The sequence below is a fragment of the Pleurodeles waltl genome, chromosome 2_1 (genome assembly GCF_031143425.1).
Source record: "Pleurodeles waltl isolate 20211129_DDA chromosome 2_1, aPleWal1.hap1.20221129, whole genome shotgun sequence".
In the NCBI taxonomy this organism is placed as follows: Eukaryota; Metazoa; Chordata; class Amphibia; order Caudata; family Salamandridae; genus Pleurodeles; species Pleurodeles waltl.
In genome coordinates this window covers 407528538-407554796 of record NC_090438.1, presented here as the reverse complement: position 1 = coordinate 407554796, position 26259 = coordinate 407528538, and the positions used below count along the sequence as shown (strand labels likewise).

At 44.8% G+C, this 26259-nt stretch overlaps 1 non-coding gene across 1 annotated transcript; it reads right to left on the bottom strand.

Moving 5' to 3' along the window:
- Positions 1-17603: 17603 nt before the first annotated feature.
- Positions 17604-17727, bottom strand: LOC138270505 (U4atac minor spliceosomal RNA). The gene has a single exon (XR_011200257.1). It is a non-coding gene; the product is annotated as a U4atac minor spliceosomal RNA (small nuclear RNA).
- Positions 17728-26259: the final 8532 nt, after the last annotated feature.

Sequence of the window (26259 nt, the reverse complement as noted above, 5' to 3'; positions counted from 1 at the left end):
GGCAGATCTGGTTTCATGCAAACATGTTCTCTGTCCTATTTCATGGGAGGAAGTGCTTTCTTGTGAATAAAATAGCCCCTTTGTTCTCAGGGATGCAATGGTGATTGGGAAACCCACCCTTTGCTCTAAGAATGTCACATTTAACCATGTGTACTAATAATGACATAATGAATGTTGAAAAGCATTTATTACTGTAACCTGCTACTTAGTAAATGCAAAATGTCCACAAGACAAATATAGCAAATTGCTGGTATCAAGGTTACTATGAATGTAAATACGACAAACATTTCTACCATGTTTCCTAGAAGTTATTTTCTAATTCCTACACCCTATTTTAGCACTGCTCTGAAAGCATAAACCAACTGTTCCTAATTTAAGTATTTGGGATTCGGCACCCTGTAAACCTGAGCATAGCATAACTCTGAGTTTATCAGACTTCAGTGGGCATGGAAACAGGAAGGAGCGCCTTTACTTTGCCAATGAAAACATGCATTCTATCTGCTGAGCTCAGCTAAACTCAGATTCTTTGGGGCTGTCCAATTTAATACAGGGAGGGACAGCAACCAGCCGTCTGTAATCTGTAATCTGACATCTTGTACACTTCTTCTGTGTTGAAGGCCTCTCTAACCTGAATGACCTTAGCTCAGTGTTTATACAGCAAACTGACCACTGTGTAATCTACCTGATTGTGAGTGAAAAGTAAGGCATGAATGCAGTGGAAAGATCCAGCCAAAACCAGTTTTCATAACATGCATCAACACTTGCACACATACCATCTCTTTTCTTGTTGTATGTACCAGGCATGTCGGAGAAGCAGATAATCATGGCATATTTGTCAGACTCTTTTTTTCTATTCTGGTGATAATCAAACAAGAAAATGTTGTTGTGCAAACCAACAGCCTGATTTAGATATTGGTAGAGGGGGTTACTCCATCACAACGGTGACAGATATCCCATCTGCCAAAATCTAAATCCCATTGGATATAATGTGATTTAGATTTCACCAGGCTGGATATTCATTACCATTGTGACAGAGTAACCCTTCCCCTAAAATCTAAATCGGGACCTTAATGTGCCTGTGTGTTGTGAAGTGTGCAGACAGCTTGTTTGAGGCTACAATGGAAAATAACTCAGTCAATCTACAAGTACATATTTAAAAATGGAATCTAGTTCAGGAATTAATATCACTGATATGTCCCAGTCCATGACCACCACATGACAGATTGACTGCAGCCACTTATCCAAGATGGTTTCAGTGAGTTTAGGCATAATGCTATTGCCTTAATTCTCCTCACCATCATCTTGCTGTTGCGTGTCCTGTGTATTACCCTCTGGTTGCCACTAGAAATCACTATCTTTAATAACAGGGATATTTTTCCGAAGAGCAATGTTGTGAAGTATACAACAGAGTATCACAGTCTCCCAGACCTTGACTGGAGAGTAGAGTAGGGCAGGTCTGGTCTTGTCCAGGCAACTGAACCAGGCCTTCAGGAGGCTAATAATCAGCTCCACAGGATGTGAGTCTTTTCTAGTGTTGTGGGGTTTCTCAGAGGTGTCAATAGCCAGTTAAAACTAGAACAACCTAGGTCTCCTGAAAAATATAAACACAAATATATCATTAGTCAATGTGGCTGCCCACATCATTACATTTTATAAGGCTAAAAAATATTGGATTCCTTCTACAAGCCAGGCCATCCTTTGTACAAAGTCTACTTTCTGCTGAGGTGCCCTGGTATTGCATAACACCAGTGAGGCTTAAGCGGAACATGGAAATCTTGCACAGATTCTGGTCTGAAAAGGTCCTATATCCAATCCACCTGTACATTGGCAGAGTTGAAACATTTCAGATTCCAGTGTACATACTCTCAGACATAAAGTGGAACCCATGCAAAATTAGTATCATCAATGATGCCGACGACCTGTGGTATGCTGCTCAATCCATAACACTCTCCTTTGTTATTGTTAGCTTTCCAAAATCCACAGAGAATTGGATGTACTCATGCATGTGTCAAGGCATAACATAAGGAAGTGGTTGAGGGAAGCAGAACAATTTTGTTGAGACATCCTTTTTGATTCTCCCACTGTATTGTGAAAGGTATAGAGACGCTGCCATGATCCTCACAATCGGTGGGATTGTAGAAGCGATTTTAATGAATAGCCACAGTTCAACATTCAATTGATGATACAATATTTTAATGGTTTTGCAGATAAGCTTGTACTTCGTAATTATATGTTTTCCTGCATGGTGTAGTCGTCTGTACAGACACTCATTGCAATGCCATATGCTTCTCCATAGTGTTTGAAGTTGCTAATGGACATTTCTGTAAGATGCAATTGTAATGTTTGGATGATATTGCTACACACATGTTTTAGTGTCATATGCAAAACTCAATACTACATCAGTGGCTTGCTGTATGTCTACAATGTGAGTACTAATTTTGTTGTAATTGGTGGACACACCCACCACTTTCCTAAAATCTAGATTATGAACATTAGAGCTACCATCATACTATGACTCTCTTACTACAAAATTCTATTCACTAACCGACATGCAGAGGTCTCTGCCTCCACATCTCCTATCTCTACTCTGTTGAGACCTCTGTACACTTAGGCCTATGTTTTAGTAGTAAACGTTGAATGGACTGGGGCAGTAGATGAAAAATCGGGAATGTCTACTACAAAATAGGAGGGGTTACGGGAGAAACAATGGATTTAGGGACAATTTAGGGAGGGGCTTAAAAAGGGACAGGTACCCACCAACAAAAGAGCAAGGGACTCATTATAAGTTTGCCGGTTAGAGACTGCCAAACTCGCGGTGGTGGTTGGACCGCTGCGGCTGTGGCCAAATTACGACTTTGGTGGGTGGACCTTCCTGAAGACTGCCATCCCCACCAGGATCATAGATCTCACGGGGTGACAGTGGTCGGGCTTGTAATCAGCCATGGCAGGGCTGAACTCAGTGCAGCCTCGTTGATTACAACCCAACTTTCAGGCAGCCTTTTCATGGCAGGGAACCCACTGTGAAAAGGCTAGTGGAAAGTCAGTGCAGGGGGCCACAGGAGGGCCCCTACACTGCCCATGCCCATTGCGTGGGCAGTGCAGGGGCGCCCCTGCCCAGCACCGTCGGAATGCACAATGTCTGCCTTGCAGACAGTGCAAATTCCGAGAGTGCCGGAGTGTTAGGTTGTAAGCTCCCTTAATATCCTCAATCAATCAATCAATCAAGGATTTGTAAAGCGCAGTTAATCAAGGCACTGAAAGAAGGCTTGCTGCTCAGTTGAAGAGCTAGATCTTGAGGTCCTTTCTGAACTGCTTCAGTGATGCAGTCTGCCTAACCTTGAGGGGAAGTGTATTCCATGTTCGGGATGCCAGGTAGGAGAAGAATCTTCCTCTTGCTGTATTTTTCCGAATCTTGGGGATGGCTGGGAGGAAATGTATGGGTATGTAGAAGGTAAGGCGGTTGTTGAGGTATGCTGGTCCTATGTTGTGTAGAGCCATTAAGGTGTGGATCAGGAGACTGCATGTGATGCACTTGTTGACTAGGAGCCAGTGTAGGTCTCTGAGGTGGGAGGAGATTTGGCTGTGTCAGGGGATGTCCAGGATGAGTCTGGCTGCTGCATTTTGGACTTTTTGTAGTCTTGGTTGAAGTTTCTTGGTAATGCCAGCATTTAGTGCATTGCCATAGTCCAGTTTGATTTGTATGGGTGACTGTCTTCCTCGTGTCAAGGGAAATCCATTAGAAGATCTTCCAAAGCATACGGAGGTTGTGGAAGCTTGATGAGGAGACAGCGTTAACTTGGCGGGTCATCGATAGAGTGGAGTCCAGGATGATGCTCAAGTTGCGTGCCTGGTTCATGGAGGCAGGGGTGTTACCCAGTGTGATGCCTTACAGGCAGAAGGGGTGGAGCCAATCATGAGGATCTCTGTCTTTTCCGAGTTGAGCTTGACGCAACTGGCCTCCATTCAGGCGGCGACTGCTCTCATCCCGTTGTGGAAATTCCTCTTGGTTTGCTGCAGAGTCCTTGGACTGGGAGAGGATCAGTTGGGTGTTGTCAGCACAGGAGACTATGTTTAGCTCATGTTGTCTGGTGATCTCGGAGAGTGGGGCCATGTAGACATTGAAAAGCGTGGGGCTGAGTGAGAATCCTTAGGGCACTCCACATCAAGTGTCTTTAGGTTATGATGTGAACAGTGACAGTCTGACCTTCTGTTTTTCCGGTGAGGAAGGACCTGATCCAGTTCAGGGCTTTGTCTCGGATGCTGACGTTGTGCAGTCTATCGAACAGGGTGGAGTGGGAGATGGCGTTAAATGCAGCGGAGAGGTCAAGAAGGATGAGTGCGGCAGTGTCTTCATGGTCCAGTATTATGCGTGTGTCATCCGTGGTTGCTAAGAGTGCGGTTTCTGTGCTGTGGTTTCTTTTAAAACTGGACAGGAAAGGGTCCAGGATACGGTGTGTCTTGATGAACTTAGTGAGTTGCTGGTTGACGGCCTTCTCCATTACCTTGGCTGGGAAAGGGAGCAAAGAGGTGGGTCTGTAGTTCTTCAGCTTCCTAGGGTTGGTGGTGGGTTTCTTGAGTAGCAGGCTGATTTTGGCATGTTTCCAGTCTGAGGGGAATGTGGAGGTCTTGAAGGATAGGTTGATTGTTCGGCAAAGCTCTGGTGCTATGGAGGTGCTGGCCAGGTTGAGGATATAATGATAGCATGGATCCGAGGGTGCTCCTGAGGGGATGGAGTTCATCAGTCTTTGGGTGTCCACTATGATGCTGGGGGTCCAGGAATGCAGTATCTGGTGGGGTGCAAGGTCCGTGGTGCTGAACGGTGCTGGCCGGCTTTGCTTCCTGAAGCCTTCGTAGATGCCTTGGATCTTACGGTGAAAGAAGGTGGTGAGATCATCGCAGAGGTCTTGGGCAGAAGGGATGTATGATGTGTCTACCCCAGGGTTTGTGAACTCTTTGATGATGGCGAAGAGCTCTTTGCTGTTGTGAGTGCTGGTGTTGAGGCATGCTTGAAAGGCATCTTTTTTAGTGGTTCTGATGTTCTGGTGGTGCGCGGTGACTGCTATTTTGTAGGGTACGTCGGCTTTGGTGGATTTCCTGAGCCTCCATTTATATTTCAATCATCTGCAGGCACGCTTGGATTCCTATAGGTCTGGTGTAAACAATTTGGGTGTTTTTCTCTCTAGATTCACTGTTGATTTCCTTGGGGGGGACATGAGGTTGGTGCAGTTTGAAAGCCATCGGTGTAAGTTGCTTGCAGCTTTGTTAGTGTCCATTACATTCGGTGGGACGGAGTGGTTGAGAGTGTTGGTGAGCTGTGCTTCTGTGACTTTGCCCCAGTGTCTGATGGGGGGCCGGGGAGTTTGGTGGCGTGCAGTGTTCTTTGTGTAGATAAAGTAGAAGCACTTGTGGTCAGTCCAATGTGTTTTGGAGGTGTGGGAGATGGTGATGTTGTCCCCTACTGAGAATACGGGGTTGAGTATGTGTCTGGCTCTGTGGGTTGATGACTTATATGCGGTAGAGAGTTGTGAGGTTGTCCAGGATGATTAAGTTGTTGGGGTCATTGAGGGTGTCAAGGAGGAAATTGAGGTCGATGAGTAGGATATAGTCAAAGGAGGTGAGTGCTTGGGGGCGATGAGGTCGGCGATGTCTTTGCAGAACTGGGGTCGGGGTCCGGGTGGTCTGCAGATGAGGAAGCCATGTAGGGTGGTGTTTGAACTGGTCTGGATATGGAAGTGTAAGTGCATGTGTGTTGACTGAGACTGTGACTCGGTGCTGGTAGTCAGGCGGAGGTTGTTCTTGTAGATTATGGCAATGCCTCCTCTAAGCCTGTTGGCTCTGTCCTTGTGGATGATTTTGTAGTTGTCCGGGATGGCCGTGGAGATGTCTGGGGCAGTGGTGGGGGTGATCCAGGTCTCTGTGAAGAAGGCGATGTCTGGGGCTGTTGAGTCGAGGAGGTCCAGGACTTCTATTGCATATTGGAAGAAGGAGCGTGTGTTGAGGAGTGTGCATTTGAGGTGGCTATCCGTGCTTGGTGTGGGAGTATGGGGTGGACCTTGGAGGGTGTTGGAGCAGGCGCTGCAAGAAAAAGGTCCATGGTTGTTCCTGTGTTCGGCTTGGTGGCAGGCTGAGGATCTTCCTGGGTTGAGGGCAAGTAGAGTGCTGGTGTCGAACCAATGGACGGGGCGAAAACCAGGATCTAGGTGCTGGGTGCAGTCCATGTGCAGACGGACCCTGATGGGCTTGCATTTAATGGCCGTTCTGCATGCCAGAGGCGTGGCAGCACTGCAGTCACCATTAAGAAGGGGAGGAGGTGGGAGTTCCAGTCAGGTGGGAGGACAGGAAAATTGCTTTGCTGGGGGACAGAGCCACAGGGGCAGCAGTTGCACGGGGTAGAGGATAACAGAAGAGACAGAAAAAGAAAAAAGACAGAAAAAGAAAAAAGAAAAACAATGTAAAAACAGAGGTAAAAGGCAGAAATAAAAAAGCAGTAGTAAGGAGAGACAGAGAGAGACAGAAGATACTGGTAGATGGCCACTAGGCCACCAGGGATGAGACGCAGGCAGGAGCCTGCAGATGGAGGAGGGCCTCGAACTGAGAGTCAGGCAGCTCTCAGTTTGTTCCCAAGGCAGAGGCAGCAGCAGCAGGAGAAGCTGGGGAGGGCAACAGACACTGACCAGGAGGTCAGTGGAGTCAGCGGGAACGCATATTGCAATGCTCCCCCCTGTCAGCCCGGCGGGAACATTATAATATGCTCGGAGGTAACATTACCGCCATGGTGGTGGCGTCCTCCCCGTAAGTTAGGTGGTCCCGTGATGGGACAGCCAAACTCATAATGAGGCCCTTAGTCCAATGCTAGTCACAAACTGCACTTCTATATTTACTACAGTGAAAAAGAACCCTAAAAAGACTCAAATTTAGTACAGCTCATGGTAAGTGCCGTACCACACATGGCAAACCACTTGTACTACACACCCTTACATAGAAAATAATGGAAGTAGGGACTTAAAATAGAACCACTTAGGAAATAATGTAAAAATTACTTAATTTGTTTTGACTTTTCAAAAATATATTTAAATTAAATTTGATGTTAAATCATATATAAATAAAAATAAGTATTATTTTACTTTAAAATATTTCAAAACCTCTAATATAAGAAGGTCACTTTATATTTGTTATGATGATGCTAATTTAGATAATTCTAACTGCACATTTTGATAACTTTTCAATAAATAATAAAAATAAAACCTTTAAGTGAGCTTTTTATTTTTGTGTTCAATATTTAAAATGGCCAATATTTATAAACATGCATATCCATTTGCAAGTCAACATTTTAAAGTGAATAAACATTGTGGGTCTGATTTACATATTGGTGGAAGAGTTACTCAATCACAATGGTGTTGGATATCCCGTCCACCGAAATCTGAATCCCATAGGATATAATGGGTTTTACATTTCGGTGGACGGGATTATCTGTCACCATTGTGACAAAGTACCTCATCTGCCAATATCTAAATCAGGCCCAAAGTGTCTCAAATGTGCTTGTCATACCGTTAAAATATATTTTATATTAAAAATAATAAAACAGTGTCACATTTTGCAACCTATGTACAGGTTTTAAAGATATGTTTTTAAATGTTTTTTTTTTACTAAAGGTACACTACATTTGATGCAAACTACATGACTGACAGTATACCTCTATTGATTCTAATTGGGGATTTTTTTCAGTAATGGATGCAATCTCATCAATGAATTACTCTTCATCAATGACAGTATTCCTGTTCATCATATTATTAGGTACCTCAGAATGCTGATAAAAATGATTTATTAAGGCGGACACATTCTGATGGGTATAAGATCTGCAAGCTTTAGGGTGGTCTTCCACCAAATGTTTTGTCTGCTGTGCCTCACTTTGGCAGATCTGTTTTCTGTTGGCATTAGGACTGCTAACCAATGCTAATGTGCATGTGCTCACTCACCTAAAACATAGTAATATTGGTGCATCCACAAGTGGCATTATTAGTTTACATATAAATCCATAGTAAATTGCACTATATGTGCCACGGCCTGTAAATTAAATGCTACTAGTTGGCCTGCGGCACTGATTATGCCACCCACTTAGGTAGCCTTTTAAACATGCCTCAGGCCTGCTACTGCACAGCCTGTATGTGAAGTTTGACCGCCATGTCGACTTGACAAGCCTTAGACTCCCCTTTTATTACTCATAAGTCAGGGAGTTCCTATGTGCACTTCGAAGCACTTTTTTGAAGTTGCCCCATTTCAAAGGCACCACTGGGTATGTGAACTGGACATCTGACACACCAACTCAGTATACTTCTAGACCTGTGAAGAACTCTGCCAGGAAGAAGGACTGTTGTGCTGCTACAAGGACTGCCACTCTGGACTGTTGCTCTGGAAGAACTGATTTTCTGCTGTGCTGCCCTGCTGCCCTGCTGCCCTCAGACCTGCTGAGGAAAGACTGAACCCATCTCACCTGAACCCAGAGTCACTCTAAGGGCTTGTTGACTTGCCTCTTGTTCTTCTGAAGTCTAAGGGACACATAAGACTTCAACCTCTCATCACCTACAGCACCTTAACTATGTTTGTTGCAAGTCTTGCCCACCACGTTGTGCCAATAGTCCTGGGCCCTTGGAAGTGGTCTAAAGTGCTGCAACTGCCAAAATTCAAGCATTGTCGCTGTTGTTCTGGTTGGAACTGAGACATCTCCTTCGACATTGGTGCATTGCAACTCATGGACCTCGCATCATCGGCTGCGCGGCTCGGCAACGACACATCACCTTCATTGTAAAGGGTTTCCCCCAATGATGAATCTCTGTGTAGATCGTAACTGACGCATTGACTACATCGAAAGGTATCAACATTGACACATCACCCCATCTGCTCCTCGCATCGAGTCTACAACATTGAACGTATCCTTCATCCAAAGATACTCTTGCAGCAGAACAAGAATGGTCCCCATGACCGACCTGTGCTCCACCACAGTCAGCATAAACTTTCAGATGTGAGCCAGTGAAGCATGACCAGATAGCCCCAGTTGATGCTTTATGTTTCTAAGCACTGAATTTGCAGATCTTCTTTAAAAATAACTTCTACTTATTGGATTTTTGTGATTTGTTGTGTTCAATAAATTAAAGGAAGCTCCATTTATCAAACAAGGTTTGATATCTTTTTCTGAGGTGGTGGTTTCACTGTTTTACTGTTTTAAGTGCTGCGCAATTACTTTGCCCATTGTCTTATAAGGTAATCCAGAATGCTCTGTGCCAAGCTGCCAGAGGGTGAGAAAAGGTTAGTTTATGGTGTGTATCTGACTTGCCCTGAGTAGGATTGTGGTTTCAGCTTAGACAGCAGTCATACCTCTGCCAACCAGAAACCCTATTTCTAACAGTGGGTGACTGATTTAGCTGTCATGGATGGCAGACTAGTTAATCAATGTTGTACCTACTGATGGTAATGGACCCTCAAATGGAAAATAACGGAGAAGACTCCAAATAAAACCTCATAGTAAATTTAATTAACGTATGTTAGCTTTTTTAAATACATAAACACAAATGTAGTTTAATGTTAAAAAACGATATATATAAATGGCGTGGCCTGGGCACAGGCCCAACATGTGTGCTTCACCTGAGTTCTCAAGATGGGGCTCCTGATAATGCCCAGTACTGCCATTTGATCAGAGGCAAGCTGCTGCTGTAGAGGGCACTACTGGAGTCCAGAGCGGCAGCGAGATGTGATGATGAGGCAGACACAGAGGTTATCATTACGACCCTAGCAGTCCACAGACCGCCAGGGCTGTGGTGGCAGTACGACCCCAACCAAAACAGTGGTCTGATAGCTTTGGTGGTGGTCAGACTGCCACATTATGACCCTGGCGGTTTGGCCACAGTTGGACCGCTAGCACTGCCAGTGTCCCTCCATTGGAGAGACTGCCAGTGCTAGTGGTCCTAATCCGTCAGGACAGCGCTGCATGAAGTCTCTGAGAAGACCGCTCAGAAAACCTGCCAGTCCATCCTCTCGAAGACTTTGCTAGGCCCTCATGTGTTGATGGCTTATGTGTTGGCCAATTATGTGGCCATGATGGCATGTATAAAAATTAATGGTTTCCTCTCCTCCTCGATTTCTCTCCACAGGGCCCCTAGACAGGAAGGCCTTCTGCTCCCACCACCACATCACAACATCTGCTTTCCACCGCTGGCCTGACATGGGCAGCCACTTTCCTATGTTATTCAGGGAACTTCCTCACTACTTCTAATCACACACTATGGCCCTAATTACGACCCTGGCGGTCTGACCGCTGCCAAATTGGTGGTCCAACAGCTTTTGTGGCGGTCAGACTGCCACATTATGAATGTGGCAGTTGGGCGATCCTTATCTGCCAGTGCAGCACTGCATGCAGCGCTGCCCTGGGGATTACGATCCTCCTCTCCGCCATGGGGGCCTCTGCACTACCCATACACTTAGTATGGACGGTGCAGGGGCCCTCATGGACAGCCCCATCACGCTTTTCACTGTCCCAGTGGGGAACTCCTAATAGAGCCTACGGGAAGGCGGCAACACTGGTGACAACCTGACCGTGGGAGTTTGGCAGGCAGCCTCCTCCGCCCGCCAAACTCTTAATGGGCCCCGACATGACTACAAAACATACCATCTGTGCTAGACGCCCTAATCAAAGACCATTGGGGTAGGGTTGAGATCTCATGACTGGGTACAATCAACAACTTGAAAATGAACTACCTACCCCAATCACTATACATGACACATACTTTGCTTTTATGGATCCATAGGGAAATTATTCTTCAAACCCAATAACTTTTACTTCAATTTGTGTGGTACAATTCCATACCCAGAGTACCCAGAGCCACACTTTACAAGAGAACAACTGTTGGAAAGGTGAGGGTACCTAACATAGAGTACTAGATTCATGCTTCCTAACTTCAGCCAGCCTTAGACTAGCATCGCCTTCCTTACACCAACCTTGGATGCTTTTCGAACAAGGATGATCTTCTATTCCTTTACATCATCTCAGTGTATGTAAACATATTTCCCCCGAACATGGGTCAGACTGTGCTCCCTATAATCCAGAACGCTCTCGAAATGGATTTGCTTGCCCAGACCCGTAAAGGGTTGAAAAGGGGCCTGTAACCACAACCAATGTTCTGGTCTTTGTCCGTGAAGCCAAAAAACACCATAGAGACTGGAAACTTGGCCTGTTAAAAATAGAGATAGAAGAGAAGTATCATTATCTTGTAGTCTGCATATCAAGTATGGGGAAAATGTCATATCAGGTAGAGGGGTTGACAAATAAAGCTGAGAAAACTACATATGCCTTAACAAAACTCTACCACTGGCTCAAATCGCCAACATCAGAGACAATCAGGAGAGTAATTAAGGCAAACTTACTACTTGCAATCTCCTATGGACACCTTGCATATCCTGGAAGGCTTATAACTCCGTTGGAGAACTGTCAGGTGAGACACCATAAAAGGGTATTTCAGATTCCCAAACTAACCAGGCATGCAGGGATACACTTGGAATTTGATATAGTAATAATGGATATGACATGTAAAACTGGCATAATTAAGCTCTTCCATTGTGTTTATAAGGCCAAAACCAATAACTTGAGGGGTTCTTTGAAAGCAATCTTTAAGGATGAATCCAGTAGTTGGGCCATCTATCTCAGGAATGCCGAGAAATTGTTAAACTTGGCTCCCTCCTATGCAACAGATCCTCTTATAAAGATGGCTCTGCTAAAAAAAGATCTTGAAAGAGATGGGTGTTCGAGCATCAAGGGAAAGAGGCATTGACACAATCCAGAATACCAGCGGAGCCGATGGTCTAGCCGAGTCTTACACAACAACTAAAGGTCAGCCGTATAGAAAAGCAGAATCAGGTCCGCGTGTATTCCAGAGCATCTTGCAAATGTGTCTCCTAACTCTCCCGGTCAGGGACTATGGACGCAATTGGAAGTCCTTGTATGGCTATTTGCAGGAATGTACTCTGTGTAAATACAATACTGAATCAAGAATACATCTTCTATGTTGCTGTCCATGCTTGGCCTCAGAGATGAGACAATTATTGAAACCCTTATTTTTTAAATATGGCCTGAGAACTTGCAAAATATCTTCAAATTACATATTTACTTTATATTACATATTTACTGCAGTGGCCCCTATGGAACTGGCCTGCCTTGGGAAATTCTTCACCAGAGTGGGAAAGGTTTTACAGCTTGCACATGGTCAGCATGAGGTGGGAACAAATAAGGACGGTCGGGCTGCAAAAGAAGCTCTACTGTTGAAATGGCTCCTACCTGCATGTTAATTTTATTTTATCTATGATGTTTTGGTCTTTATGTCTAAGGCTTTGGTGCCGTTGTCACGCCATGGCAGTTCAACCTTCAAGCTTTGCCAGTCCCTTCATCACATTCTGTTTTATCTTGCTCTCACCCTCATACAAAATGTTACCACACACATTTGTGCTCTTAGGGCCATATTTATACTCTGTTTGCGCCGGATTTGCGTAGTTTTTTTTTACGCAAATTTGACGCAAAACTAACTCCATATTTATACTCTGGCGTTAGACGCGTCTAGCGCCAAAGTTCATGGAGTTTGCGTCATTTTTTAGCATGGACACCTACTTTGCGTTAATGATATGCAAGGTAGGCGTTCCCTTCTAAAAAATGACTCTGAGGCATGTGCGCTGTATTTACACTCCCGGGTGAAAAATAACGCCTGGGAGTGGGCGGGTCAAAAAAAATTACGTCTAGCCGCGTTAGCGTCGTTTTTTAACGCCTGCTCAGGGCAGGCGTTAAGGGACCTGTGGGCTCGGAAGGAGCCCAGAGGTGCCCTCCCATGCCCCCACCCCCTGCCACCCTTGCCCACCCCAGGAGGACGCCCAAGGATGGAGGGACCCACCCCTGGGACATTAAGGTAAGTTCAGGTAAGTATTTTTTTTTTTTATCTTCTTTTTGGCATAGGGGGGCCTGATTTGTGCCCCCCTACATGCCACTATGACCAAAGACCATGCCCAGGGGACAAAAGTCCCCTGGGCATGGCCATTGGGCAAGGGGGCATGACTCCTGTCTTTGCTAAGACAGGAGTCATTTCAATGGGGGTTGGGAGTAAAAAAAAATGGCGCAAATCGGGTTGAGGCGAATATTTTGCCTCAGCCTGACTTGCCCCATTTTTTGACGCCCAAACTCCATTTTCCCCTACGCCGGCACTGCCTGGTGTAAGTCATTTTTTTTTACGCACACCAGGCAGCTCCGCCGGCTAACGCCGGTTAACGTCATTGAATAAATACGGTGCCCGCATGGCGCTTCAGAATGGCGTTAGCCGGCGTTAGATATTTTGACGCACAACTGCGTTGGCGCAGTTGTGCGTCGAAAAGTATAAATATGGGCCTTAGTGCGCTGGTTCTGCAGCCATGTCTTGATTCTCTGGTTCTGCTGTCACGTCTTGGGGCTTCAACTTTTAAATTCTATCACAGGTGGTGCAAGATGGATTGGAATATTGGTGTAGGCATTTGCACTTTCACTTCGTGATTTTAGTATCTTATGATAACACATGATAAGTACCCTTTTTTAAGTATCTGTGCTGATGGGTTTGACAAAAAGGCCTGTAGCTTACAGGTGGCATTTAATATTGGTTGTAAATATATTGTTTGCACCATACTCTCTGTGTCCCTTCATTGTTGATTCCTTTGTTCTTTGTGACCCCTAGTGCATAATATATAAGTTATTGCGAGTTATAGATGTATTTTGTATGCATTTTATATGTGATTTATTGTATTCTGTGAAACGATTTTAAGTAATCATGCAATAAATTCATCATATCATATCATACAATTTCATATCATATTATCCCATGTGAATGAAGTCCCAGGATCAATTTCCCTCCTTACAAGCACAACTATACGCCACTGCTACCTTCCTGAAACATTGGGATAGAATAAATCACCACCAGGTGGCCACCACATATCCCTCTCCACCCTCTCCTATTGCATATGATCCCTAATTCCTGCTGTGTACACGTTTTGAAGACTGGTGGAAGGGAGTGCCCCAAATACTAGGGGACCTTTAACGAGATACGATCATGCTGGATAGGCATACATGTGGGCAGCAATTCGAACTGACAGCAGTGTATGACTTGTGCCTTAACCCACTCCTCAACTGAGCAAATACACAAATAGTGAAGGATAAATTTAGCAAAGCTAAAATCAATCAGGAATTTGTTGGCCGTGGTTCTTGCATAGACGGCATTGCCGTAGTCCAGCTTTCTGCTTACGAGGGCTTGGGTGACTATTCTTCTGGTTTTTGTGGGTATCCATTTGTAGATCTTTCAGAGCATGGAGAGGGTGTTGAAGCAGGAGGAGGAGATGGCATTGAATTGCTGGGTCATGGATAGTGAGGACTCCAAGATGAATCCTAGGTTTCGTGCATGGTCAGTGGGAGTCGGAGTGGTTCCGAGAGTGGCAGGCCACCAGGAGTCACCCCTGTGGAGGGGGTGGAGTCAAAGATGAGAACTTCCATCTTGTCAGAATTGAGTTTAAGGCAGCTGCTCTTCATCCATTTGGTGATGGCCTTCATTCCTTCATGGAGGCAGGTCTTGGTGGAGTCCTTGGTGAGGGAGAGGATCAGCTGGGTGTCGTCGGCGTATGAGATGTTGTTGAGGTTGTGGGATTGGGCGATGTTGACGAGCGGCACCATGTAGACGTTGAAGAGGGTCGGGCTGAGGGACGAACCCTGTGGAATGCTGCAGATGATTTTGGTGGCCTCCAAGTGGAATGGGGGAGGTAGACTCTCTGGGTTCTGCCAGTGAGAATGGAGGTGACTCAGTCCAGGGCTCTGTTGCGGATTCCAGCATTGCTGAGGTGTGAGCATAGGGTGTGGTGGCAGACGGTGTCGAAAGGGCGGAGAGGTCCAGGAGGATGAGGGCCACGGTTTTGCCACTGTCAGGTATGGTTCTGATGTTGTCTGTGGTGATGAAGAGGGCAGTTTCAGTGCTGTGGTTGCTGTGGAATCTGGATTGGGAAAGGTCCAGGGTGCAGTTCTCCTTGAGGAAGCGGGTTAGTTGTCTGTTGACAGCCTTCTTGATTACTTTTGCCGGGAAGGGGAGAAGGCAGATAGGCTGGAAGTTCTTGAGGTCCTTTGGGTCTGCTTTGGGTTTTTTGAGGAGGGTGTTGATCTCAGCGTGTTTCCAGCTGTCCGAGAAGGGGGTGGATTCTAAGGAGCTGTTGATGATCTTCCGTAGTTGGGGTGCGATGAGAGAGCTTTCTTTTTTGAGGATGTGGTGAAGGCAGGGGTCAGATGGAGAGCTGGAGTGGATGGTGTTCATGATTTTGATTGTGTTGTTGTCGTTGACGGGGTCCAGGAGAGAAGGAGGTTGGTCAGGGTGAATCTGTGGTGTTGGTGGTTGCCGGTTGGGGTCTGGGTGCTGAAGCTGTCGTGGATGTCTGCAATCTTGCGGTGGAAGTAGGAGGCTAGGGAGTTGCAGAGGTCTTGGGATGGCGGGATGTTGTTAGCGTTGGAGCTGGGGTTGGAGAGTTCCTTCACAACGTTAAAGAGCTCCTTGTGGCTGTGTGCATTGTTGTTGATTCGGTCTTTGAAGGCAGTTCGGTTGAGTTGGTGGTGTATGCGGATGGCATTTTTGAAGGCTTTGAGGTTGTTCAGAGTCTGATCTTGGCGCCACTTTCTTTCGAGTCTTCGCCAGCTTTGCTTAGATTCGTAGAGGTCGGTGGTAAACCAAAAGGCCTTTCTGTCAGTGGAGGGATTCTTGATTGGGGCGAGAGTATTGGTGAAGGTATTGACCCATTGCCTGAAGTTGAGGGCAGCTGCATCAGTGTCAGTGGTGTCGATGGGTGGGTTCTGGGAGCGAGTCATGATAAGTTGGTCTTCTGGGACCTTGTTCCAACTCCGGTGGGGATCCGTTGTTGGTGGTGGTGTGTTGCGGGTTTCTTAAAGGAGAAGTGGATGCAGCGGTGGTCTGTCCAGTGGTGTTCGGTGGTGTGGCTGAAAGAGACGTGATTGCTGGCGGAGAAAATAGGGTCAAGTGTGTGTCCTGCAGAGTGGGTTGGTGTTATGATGAGCTGTTTGAGGCCGAGGTTGGAGAGGTTGTCGAGCAGGGTGGCGGTGTTGTTGTCGTTGGTATCCTCGAGGTGGAAGTTTAAGTCTCCAAGGAGTATGTAGTCAGTGGATGCGAAAGCGTGAGTGATTATGATGTCGGTAATGGAGTCGCTGAACTGCTTTCGAGGGCCAGGGGGCCTGTAGATGAAGGTCCCTCAGAGGGTGGTGTTTGGGTCAGTGTGGATTTGGAAGTGTAGGTGTACGGCAGTGCTGAGGGTGTTTTCGGTCTTGGTCATGATCCTGAGGATGTTATTGTGGAAGATGGCGATGCCTCCTACTGGTTTGTTGGAGCGGTCCCTGCGGGTGATCTTGTAGCCGTCTTGGATGGCTATATCGATGTCAGGTGCTGAGGAGGGGTTTATCCAGGTCTCGGTCAGGAAGGCAACATCTGGGAGGCTGAGTCGAGTAGATTCCATAGCTCTATTGTGTGCTTCTGGACGGAGCGGGTGTTGAGGAGGATACATCTGAGATGGTTGCGTCCTGCCTTGGTGGGTGGGTCGTTGGCACGGAGGCTGGTGAAGGTGCAGTTCCAGCAGGAGAAGGGTCCGCGGGTGGTCTGCAGGGAGGCTTGAAGACAGGCGGGAGAGCAGCCGGTGTTGAGGGCGCGGAGGGTGGCAGCATCGTAGTGAAGAGATGCGTGGCGGCAGTGGGGGGGACGGAAACTAGGGGTTCCGGTGATGGGCGCGGTCCAGGCGCAGACGTGCTTGCCTTTGGGGCACCAGCGGCTTCCATTAAGTAGGGAGGTGGGGAGGAGGAGACGACAGCTGGGGGGCGGGAGGGGGATGAAAAGTGGCATGAAAAGGGGCAGAGCAGAAAAGAGGGAGGGCTGAAAAGGGGCGGACCTCGGGGGCAACAGCGGCAGGGGGGAGAGAGAGGGAGAGAGTGAAAGTGAGAGAGAGAGCGGAATGAGAGAGAAATGAGGAAAAGGAGCACTAAGGGACATTAGTGAAGCAGAGCAGAGAGCAAAGCAAAGCAAAAGGAGGAGAGAGGCAGAAGGTAGCCTAGTAGGAAAGCAGAGCTCTCCCACTAGACACCAGGGATGAGGCGCAGGCAGAAGCCTGCAGGTGGAGGAGGGCCTCAAACTCCTGACAGGGGTCAGGAGTTCAGAGGACCCAGGGAAAGGGCTCTACTTACAGGGTGGAGCCACGGGAGGCAGAGCAATGCACTGACCACTGACTCAAGAATGGGCTGCACAGTGTCTTGGAAAGCTGACAAGATGGTGAAAGGAGGGTTGCCCAGGGGAAAATAGAGCGTTCATAGCTTGTGTAAAAACCGATTGTCATCTTTGTACTTCTATTTAGTTCTACTAAACTACAAAATATTTGCCCAGGTGAAAATAGAGCGTTCATAGCTTGTGTAAAAACCGATTGTCATCTTCGTACTTCTATTTAGTTCTACTAATCTAAACAATATTCCTAACATATCTAACTTATTTCTATTCTGTTTTTACTTTTATGAAATGTGGGTGCTTGCCAAAAATTGCACCATGTCAGGACAAGGTCCTGGTGATGCTAGCAGTGTTTTCCGGTGTCAGCAGTACTGTCCTCGCTAGCCGCTCACTGGACAGTCACCCAACCCAAGACAAGGATGGATCTAAACACTGCTAGAGCACATTTCTTTCCAGGGCCCACAAAGAAGGGAATCACAAACCTTTCCATGGCCCTATGTATCCTCCCACAGCTGCAAAAACACCCTTACCAGTCAAGACTGGAGCAGGATATGAGCGTCACAATAACAGATGATGCATGGCAGTGACTGCGGTCTTGTTCAGTCACAACCTGTATCTGTCTACAGCATAAAGCCAATTAACATAAAATCCTTACAAGTTGGTATTTCACCCCTGGATGACTCCACGCTATAACTAGACAATCTGATCTCTGCTGGAGGGGTTGTGAGGCCTCGGTCACTGATTTACACATGTGGTGGCAGTGCACACAGTTGAAACAATTTTAGGTGTAAGTGCTTCAGCAGGTTTGCCAAATCAGTTCAGTGACCCTGCCACCAGACCCACTGGTGCTCCTGTTGGGTGATTGTGGGGAAGCCTCGGTCAACCCATACACTACTCTCCTGGGCAGGCTACTTACTTCCCTTCTTATGGCAGCATGGTCTATACTTGCAAGAATTCTCTTCCTCTGAGTCTTACACTATGGTGGACCAATTTGTCACAGATCTACACCATGTAATGCTTGACTTCAATAAACAATGGCAGAATGTAAAAGTTTAAAAAAATCTCATTGCCATATAAAACCTGCACTGAGAGGGAGAAATGACCGGATTGGACTCGGCCACTACCATGTCACTGCCAAGTCAGACACCCTGCAACATCCTGCAACTAGCTTGACTCTGGGGAATTCTTGTCATCAGACAGTGTGTCTGAGGAAGCTGAAAATGATTTCCTGTGAATAACGCTTGACTATGCGCTAATGCAAAATAATTGCCTGTTTGTTGTATAATATTTAGACCTTGTTCTATGCTCATCATGTGCTAATAGTGCTGTTTTCTCATGCAGGAAAAATATTTTACCTTAATTCTATAGATAACTTTAAATACTTGTATAAATATAAATGTTATGATTTAGGTGAGCCTTTTTTTATTTACATTTTGAGAAAATAACTACTTTAATTTAAAATATCAAAATAAATCAGTATTTACATAAAAATAAGTTAAATATGCTATATATTTTTTTATTTTGTTCTACATTTAAAACTAATATTTAAAATTAATTTACATTAATATGTAACACAAAAATATTTTATTTTAATAAACGTTTCTCTCCATTTTACCATAGGGAAATGTCTGACCCGGTGCTGGACATCTCTGCCCATTGTGTGAAAAGATACAAATATTAACTATACTCTTGTAAATTATGGCTCCACTCTCTGATTTCAGTGGTGGGAGGCTTATAAGTCCACACCTTTAAGTAACCTTACATTCTTAGATAGTGAATAGCCAAAAGCACTAAAGTTATTCAAAAGAGTAAACTTACATGTGTAGATTAACTCTTGTGTAAGTTTACCTTCATGAATAGCTCTCATTTTGTACTGTATATATTCAATATACAACAGAGGAATGGGCTTATTGTTTGTTGAAAATATAACATGTTTTCTTACTACCTAGTGTCATCGCAAATATTTTTTCATGTAGATACAAAACATTAAAGACTCATTGGTTCCATACGCAGACAATATTAGTGAAGTATTATTGAGAAAATATATCATTAATGGTTTAATTTTGTTTGAGATGGCTGCATTAGATAGTTAATAATTAGATGTATTTCTTTGTTCACAGTTTTGTGTGTAGGTCAGATTTAAGAATACAAAACAAAATCTGCTTGGCCAGTCTCAGGTTTGTGTGCCATCAGGGTGTATTTCAGCACCACAGCATCCACTGCAAAACTGTTATGGGGACCTTTGGTGGTGGAGGTACTCCAAGCAGCAAAAAGCAGGTGCTGCAGATCCTGGCCTCCATGATGCATCACATTCCTGGCTTGTCTGAGAACTACAGGGCCAGAGTCAGCGAGTAGGGGGTGAGTTTGATATCCATACTACCAAATGTTGTTGCATCTTGTGCCTTGACAGTGATTTGTGTAAGAATGCTAACCAGACTTAGCTCAATATCTCCATGTTGCATTGCATTTCAACGAGTTGTCGCTTTGATAAGGATACTAATTTGTGTGTGAATATGCTGTTACCTAGGCTCTCATTATTCTAATGAGACTTCTAGATTTGAGCGGCAGAATCGCCTGCAGTGTGGGGGCCTGAGTCTGAACCCACTACACATGACACCTGTCGGCCTAGTCTGGGTTTTGCTCCGGCTAACTAGCAGTGCCTCATCTCTACCCAGGAGCAGGGATGATTGGGAAGCTGAGCGCATGACACAAGTGACTCCTCAGGGAAATCTTGGTCACTCAGATATCATCCGTTTCTCTCAGTTACATTAGTCTCATATATACAAGGACAATCAGAGGCAGTATATGTTTCAATAAGGTTTTTAACGAAGCAACTGCATCTTAGATAATAAAGCATGTACTGCAATAACCAGGACGATAAAGCATGACAGGATTAAAATTGTGACAAGGAGAGTTAAGCATAGAAATAACGCTACCATATTGTCACTAGCATCATTAAATGAATTCCTACCTAGGCTATATTAGAGCACAGCATGTTAAACTCTAGTTCTACCCTTCAGGTTTCCCCTGGGAAGACATCACCCCCCCCCCCCATATCTGAGCAAAGGTCTGAAAAATACATAAGCAGCTGTAGCAAGGACTCAGCAATCAGCATACAGTTGTGGGCATCTGGCTGGAATCTCTCTTTAATGTGTATGGGACAGGGAAGTGGTTTTATGATAAAACAGCTGATGTTCTGAGAAAATATCCCTACGTAAGGATGTGTACGTTTCTTTGAATACCAGAGACAAAGCGTTACCATGTTTACCGGCAACCTATCTTACTACAGCCTTGAGAAAATAACAGAGTCAAAGAAATGTCTTGCTTAAAAACGCAGTGCTGACCTAGGCAAAGAACAGCTAGATAGAGAGAAATAAAACAAGACCGCCCAAATGTGGCTATTGTTAAAATAATACACGAAGCGTGAATAAAATATATCTAAGTTAAAGTGCACAACTGAAGGCCTGGTTTTGCTAAAATAATGTGCATGGAGCTATAACTAAAATGGCTACACAACAATGCTATTTAACAATTATTTGCAAAGTATTAACTATAGTGTAGTTTGTTGTGTGTCATTTAGCATGATATAATGTAGGGCATTGTTTAATGGTTTGTGGACAAGACACTTCTTCAAAAATTTAAGAATCTCTTCGACATTATATTGCAAGTGCCATAGACTATACAGTACTTTTTACGGTGGGCAGGACATCCACTACATGTATGATTGAGTATCATGTCAGCCAAATGCTGAATAAACCTCTGAATTTCTAAGTGGGAGCCTGTCTCCTCTTTCCTCCCTTCAGTGTCTAGATTCACCACCTCCAGCTTCATAACTGTAAGCAATACAAATCCAGTGTCTGGGAAAGTACCTTCAGCCAGAGCGCTCCCAGGCAGACTGGAAGCCTGCGCAGGATCTCTCCAACCAGAGAGCCTACATCACATGTGTGTATGGCCGGCTCCAGATTGCCGGCCAAACACACATGCACTCTGAGGGGAGTGCTTTGTGCACTCCCTTCCGAGGCTGTCATCCCCAATGTCCCACCCCTTTCACCACAGGCTTCTGCTGCTGGCGAGGGGACGACACTCCTCTGCCCATATGGAGCAGCTGCCCCTGAGTAACACTCTGATTCTCTCATACCATCATACAGTGTATAATTCCCTCTTCCCACTACACAAGTACCACCATGTGCTCTTGTTTTCACACCTTGGATTGCAGGTTCATCATTATCAGTAAGCATTTAAGCCAGTAGTATCCCTCAGCCACTTCTTGTTGTGGTCATCCAGGTCCTAGACGAATACAGGACCAGACTCTTGTCACAGAGAGAAACTAAGCTCTCCACTCAGAGGTAAGATGAAGCTGTCAAACTGCCTATACTCAAACATGCATCTTTTTGGACCAGTTAATTTTGGTTAGGCACAAACTATCCCAAGCCTCAAATATTTCAAAACTAAGATAGGATGCTCAAATCCAATTATGCATTCAGTGTTCCATTACAAAATTCATTTAGGCAGTACTTTAGTGTTGATTGCAATTAAAAAAACAAAGAAAAGTGAGTTGTCATTTTATCTACTGTGAGGTGGAGCCTGCAGAAAACATGTTCCTGCATTTAAAAGTGCATTGTAAAAGCTGGCTGAAAGAAATCAACTCTTGGCGTGATTAAATGAACACTATAATTTACATAATTGATTCCTCCGCAAAGAAAGACAATCCTGTATTAATACTGCTGAACTACAATCAAGAACCTTTTAATATTTTCACAGTGCTTGGAGTTAGAATAGTGCCCAGAGAGAGTGACAACAGACTGTTCAAGCTACTGTATATGAAAGGGACAAGTAAATAGTACTGTTACTGAGCGAGTGGAAATGGAACCTGCTTAACAGACACTCGGCAGATTACATCACTATCCCAAAGTGTTTCTCCCAGACATTTACATTTGTGCATGTACTGGCTTGGCAACAAGAGTCAAATGGTGTCAATGCAGAGTGAATTCTAAAAAAAAGGGTTGATGGCCAGTGCCATGCCACTTGGACCAATACAATTCAAATGTCAGTGTTTCAATTTATTTTCCTACAGCACCACTCTGAATTTGAGTAGCCAGGGAAAGCTTGTTGTAGAGGGCATCCTGCAACTGTAATGATAGCCTACCGTAAGTGAAAGCCATATAGTGATGTGGCACCTATGCCAACCAGTATCCAAAAATATATCCTCTTCAATTAAATTAAGCTATAAACTTGCATGCTGTCAATTTGCAAAAGACAAATAAATTATCCAGAGTATTGGAAAGTTTCTTACACGATGGAACCCTTTGGCTTTTCATATTTAAATGTCTCTAACGTTCCAAGCATAATGAAAACACCTTGATTGGGTGAGCTAGTGAAACACTGAAGTACAGAGAAACAAGGTTAAATAACAGATTAAGAGGAGGGTGTTATATTATGGTTTGTATATTCCATTTATATATAATATATTTTAATTGATTCATCTTTGAGAAAGTCTTGACAGGAACAACTAGAGGCTAATGGCACTCTAGATCTGATTCTACATTGACCATATTTTGCAAAAAAATAGCTCAATCCACTTTTAGGTATCCCTTGGTTCTCCCTTCTGTAGCTTAGCAAAGCTAAGCCAACGTCAAGGCATATAAATCCAAGAGGTGTCTAAAGTAGGCAACCACATCCCACACACTCATGAAGCAAACATATAACATATTAAGATTTGATGATCCAGACAAATCTCAATATAAAAAACTGTAAAAACTCTCATGCTAAATTTATGAAGCATAGTGGATATTGATTAGCCTCGATTTTTTAATAATTCTGGAATTTGTAGACAAAAACAAAGTATTTCACTATTCAAATGATTGTGACAAAATGGAATCACTTCAGGTGATTTAGAATTCTAAAGAACAATCACCAACACTACCTAAGGCTGCTAAGTAAAACAAGAAATATATACAGCATAAACAATAATTTTTTATGAATAAAATGACCGCTTTAAGGCTGGCAAGCACCCCAGGTCACAAGCAAGCAAAGCAAGAATGGGCGTGGACTTTTTGGCCTTAAACCCTATATAGCCACAGCTTTTGTTGCTGAGTATCTGAGGGGAGGCAGGATCTGGACGCAACAGAAAGTAAAATAAGTTCAAGTATTTTTTTACTTTAGATAAATCCCGCTTCCTTCATGACCCCAGAAATCAGTTAACAAAAGTAATTTTAAGGATTCTTAGATCCAAGCCACTGTGGCTAGCTGTAATCCATTGCTATTCTTAATTGATGTCCATGCGTGGCAGAAAACTGCATAACGTAACATAGGCAGATCATAAAGCAAGCAGATAAAAAAGAAACACATGGAAAGTATCTAATGGAATCAAAACTGTGTTTTTTCAATCTACAGTAATGCAACGCACTTATCACACAAATATGTGTGTAATATTTTTGTCAAACATAGCCCGCCTCTGCTGCTTTACAGACATTACGACAGAATAACCCGACTGAAGAAGGAGTTAGCTACTCTATTTGTATTGCAGTAAATGAATACTTTACTGAAAGAAGCATTTATTGTAAGTTCAACTAGCAAGTCTAAGCAAGTTTTATATTGTATGGCATGTGCACCTGATTCTAAAGCTAAATGCTCTATTTTCTTATTTTATAATGAAACAACTGATTAGTATTCTGGATTTCCTGTCAAGCTCCCTCAAGTTAATTAATTATTCAGAATTAAGTCACGGTGAATACTTAGGGCATATTTTGATGATTGAATTTTTAAGATATACAACTGTTCTAGAAGATGTGAAATCTGCCCGACTGTATAATTTGACCTATCTCTATTTTTATTTGTACATCTTTAAATAAAATACAAGCCCACGCGAGTCATTTTTATTCATAGCAAGGACCAGGATGTGTGCGAAGATCTCACCGCCTAAAATTGCACATGCATCTAAATAGATTCCATTATCTAGAATGGTTTGAGGCTAGACAATTCGTAAAGTTTTCATTTTTATTATTAGAAAGAATGCATTCGTAATTTAAAGTTCTAAAATATTGTGAAGGTGTCAATAATTAACCAAGGATGCATAAGGTACATTGTGTGATCACATCTCCACCACGTTGGCAAAGCACCTGGCATTTTATCTGGGTTTGAAGGCCGTGTGACACGATGCAGAGCATTTCTCTCCCTACTGTCTCATGTGCAATATGTTGTAAGTTCTTCGTTCTGTGTAGGAAGTAGGCAGAAATCCCAGCATCTGTGATTTACCCCGAATCAATCACTATCATTAATGTATTGGGCACAGCAGTGTGAGGGGATCACTGCCCACGAATTATAGCTGTGCCTAACTATTCAACCAGTAGACTGGTGGTCCTTACTTGCATTAGGGCTAATAGCCATGTGTTAGAAAGTGGGTCTCTAGTTGGCAGTGATATGTACCCTATCCAAGTACGGACTATAATCCTATTCAGGGTTAGTCAGGTACAGTTCCTCAGTTAACCTGTGCTCGCCCTATGGTAGCTTGGCACAGAGCAGTCAGGATTAACCTAAGAGGCAATTTGTGAAATATTTGTGCAGCACTTGAATTACAGTAACACAGTGAAGACACCACAAAAGACTCCACACTAGTTTAGAAAAAATAGGGAATATTTATCTGATTAAATTTAGACCTAAATGCCAAAAATCCCATTATTTTTGCATAGGTTATCACAGTTCAAGCATAGTATTGAAATTTAGGCCCTCATTACAACCCTGGCGGTCAAAGACCGCCAGGGTTATTTTGGCGATCGTACTGCCAACAGGCTGGCGGTGCAAATCGCCATATTTTGACTGCAGTGGTAGTGCAGCGGTCACACCGCCGGGACTGGCGGTTTCCCGTCATCGTTGTCCCAGCGGTTTTAATCCTGCTGGATTATGACTCCCCTTCCCGGCAGCCTGTCCATGGCGGTAGGGACCGCCATGGAAAGGCTGGCGGGAAGGGGAGTCGCGGGGCCTTTGGGGGCCCCTGCCCTGCACTTGGCATGGGCAGTGCAGGGGCCCCCAGGCACAGCCCCACCCTGTTTACTCTGTTTCTGCCACCGGCCCATCGTGGATGTTGTAATGCGGCCGGCGGGATTGCGGCCGCATAGGCGGACGTTCGGCGGTTCAACCATGGCGGACGGCCTCCGCCGCCCACCAAGGTTGTAATGAGGGCCTTAGTGCTTAAAAAGAGGCAGACTCTCCCTTTCAGGGAGCTACAGTAAGTTCTTTTTAAAGGAGTACTCAAAAAGCACTCGTAACAAAAGTTCCAATGCGGTCTCCCAACCAGAATGGTTTGCAGGGGATCTTGGTTTCCTTGGCCCCTCGAGATTGGAAGTCGAGGTGGGGCAAAAAAACACACAACAGGCCACCCAAAGCTGCTCCACAGGGTCTCGCTGGGTATACACACACGGAGGCTGAGCATTCGACCCACTCCCTTTACCTGCAGTACCTTGTTGGTGTCGTGACAGCTATGTGACAATGTCCTCAATTGTGGCAGATGAGCTGGACACAGCACAGCGGTGCAGAATGTTGGGTCATGCTTCACACATGCAGGGCTTGGTGAATGAAGAAGCACTACATGTGCAGGCTTTGGAGAATGAAGAAGTGCTACCCTTGCAGGCTTGGCAAACAAAGCAGCACTTAGGACGTGCTGAAGTTAGTGAATGAAGAAGCACTCAACACACACTGGCCTTGGTGAATGAAGAATCGCTTGACATGCGCCGACTTTGGTGACCGGGGAGGTGCTCAACACGCTCTAACTATGGTGAATGAAAAAACACTTGACATGGGCTGACTTTGGTGAACGAAGAAGCACTGGACACGCGCTGGTCAGAGGGAGCATGTCACAAATGTGGAGTAGTGAGATTCATGGTCCCTCATTGGGATGCACTGTGTGAGAGAACATGGCTGATTGCCGAGGCCCCCTAACTTTTTGCCCCCATTTCCCACT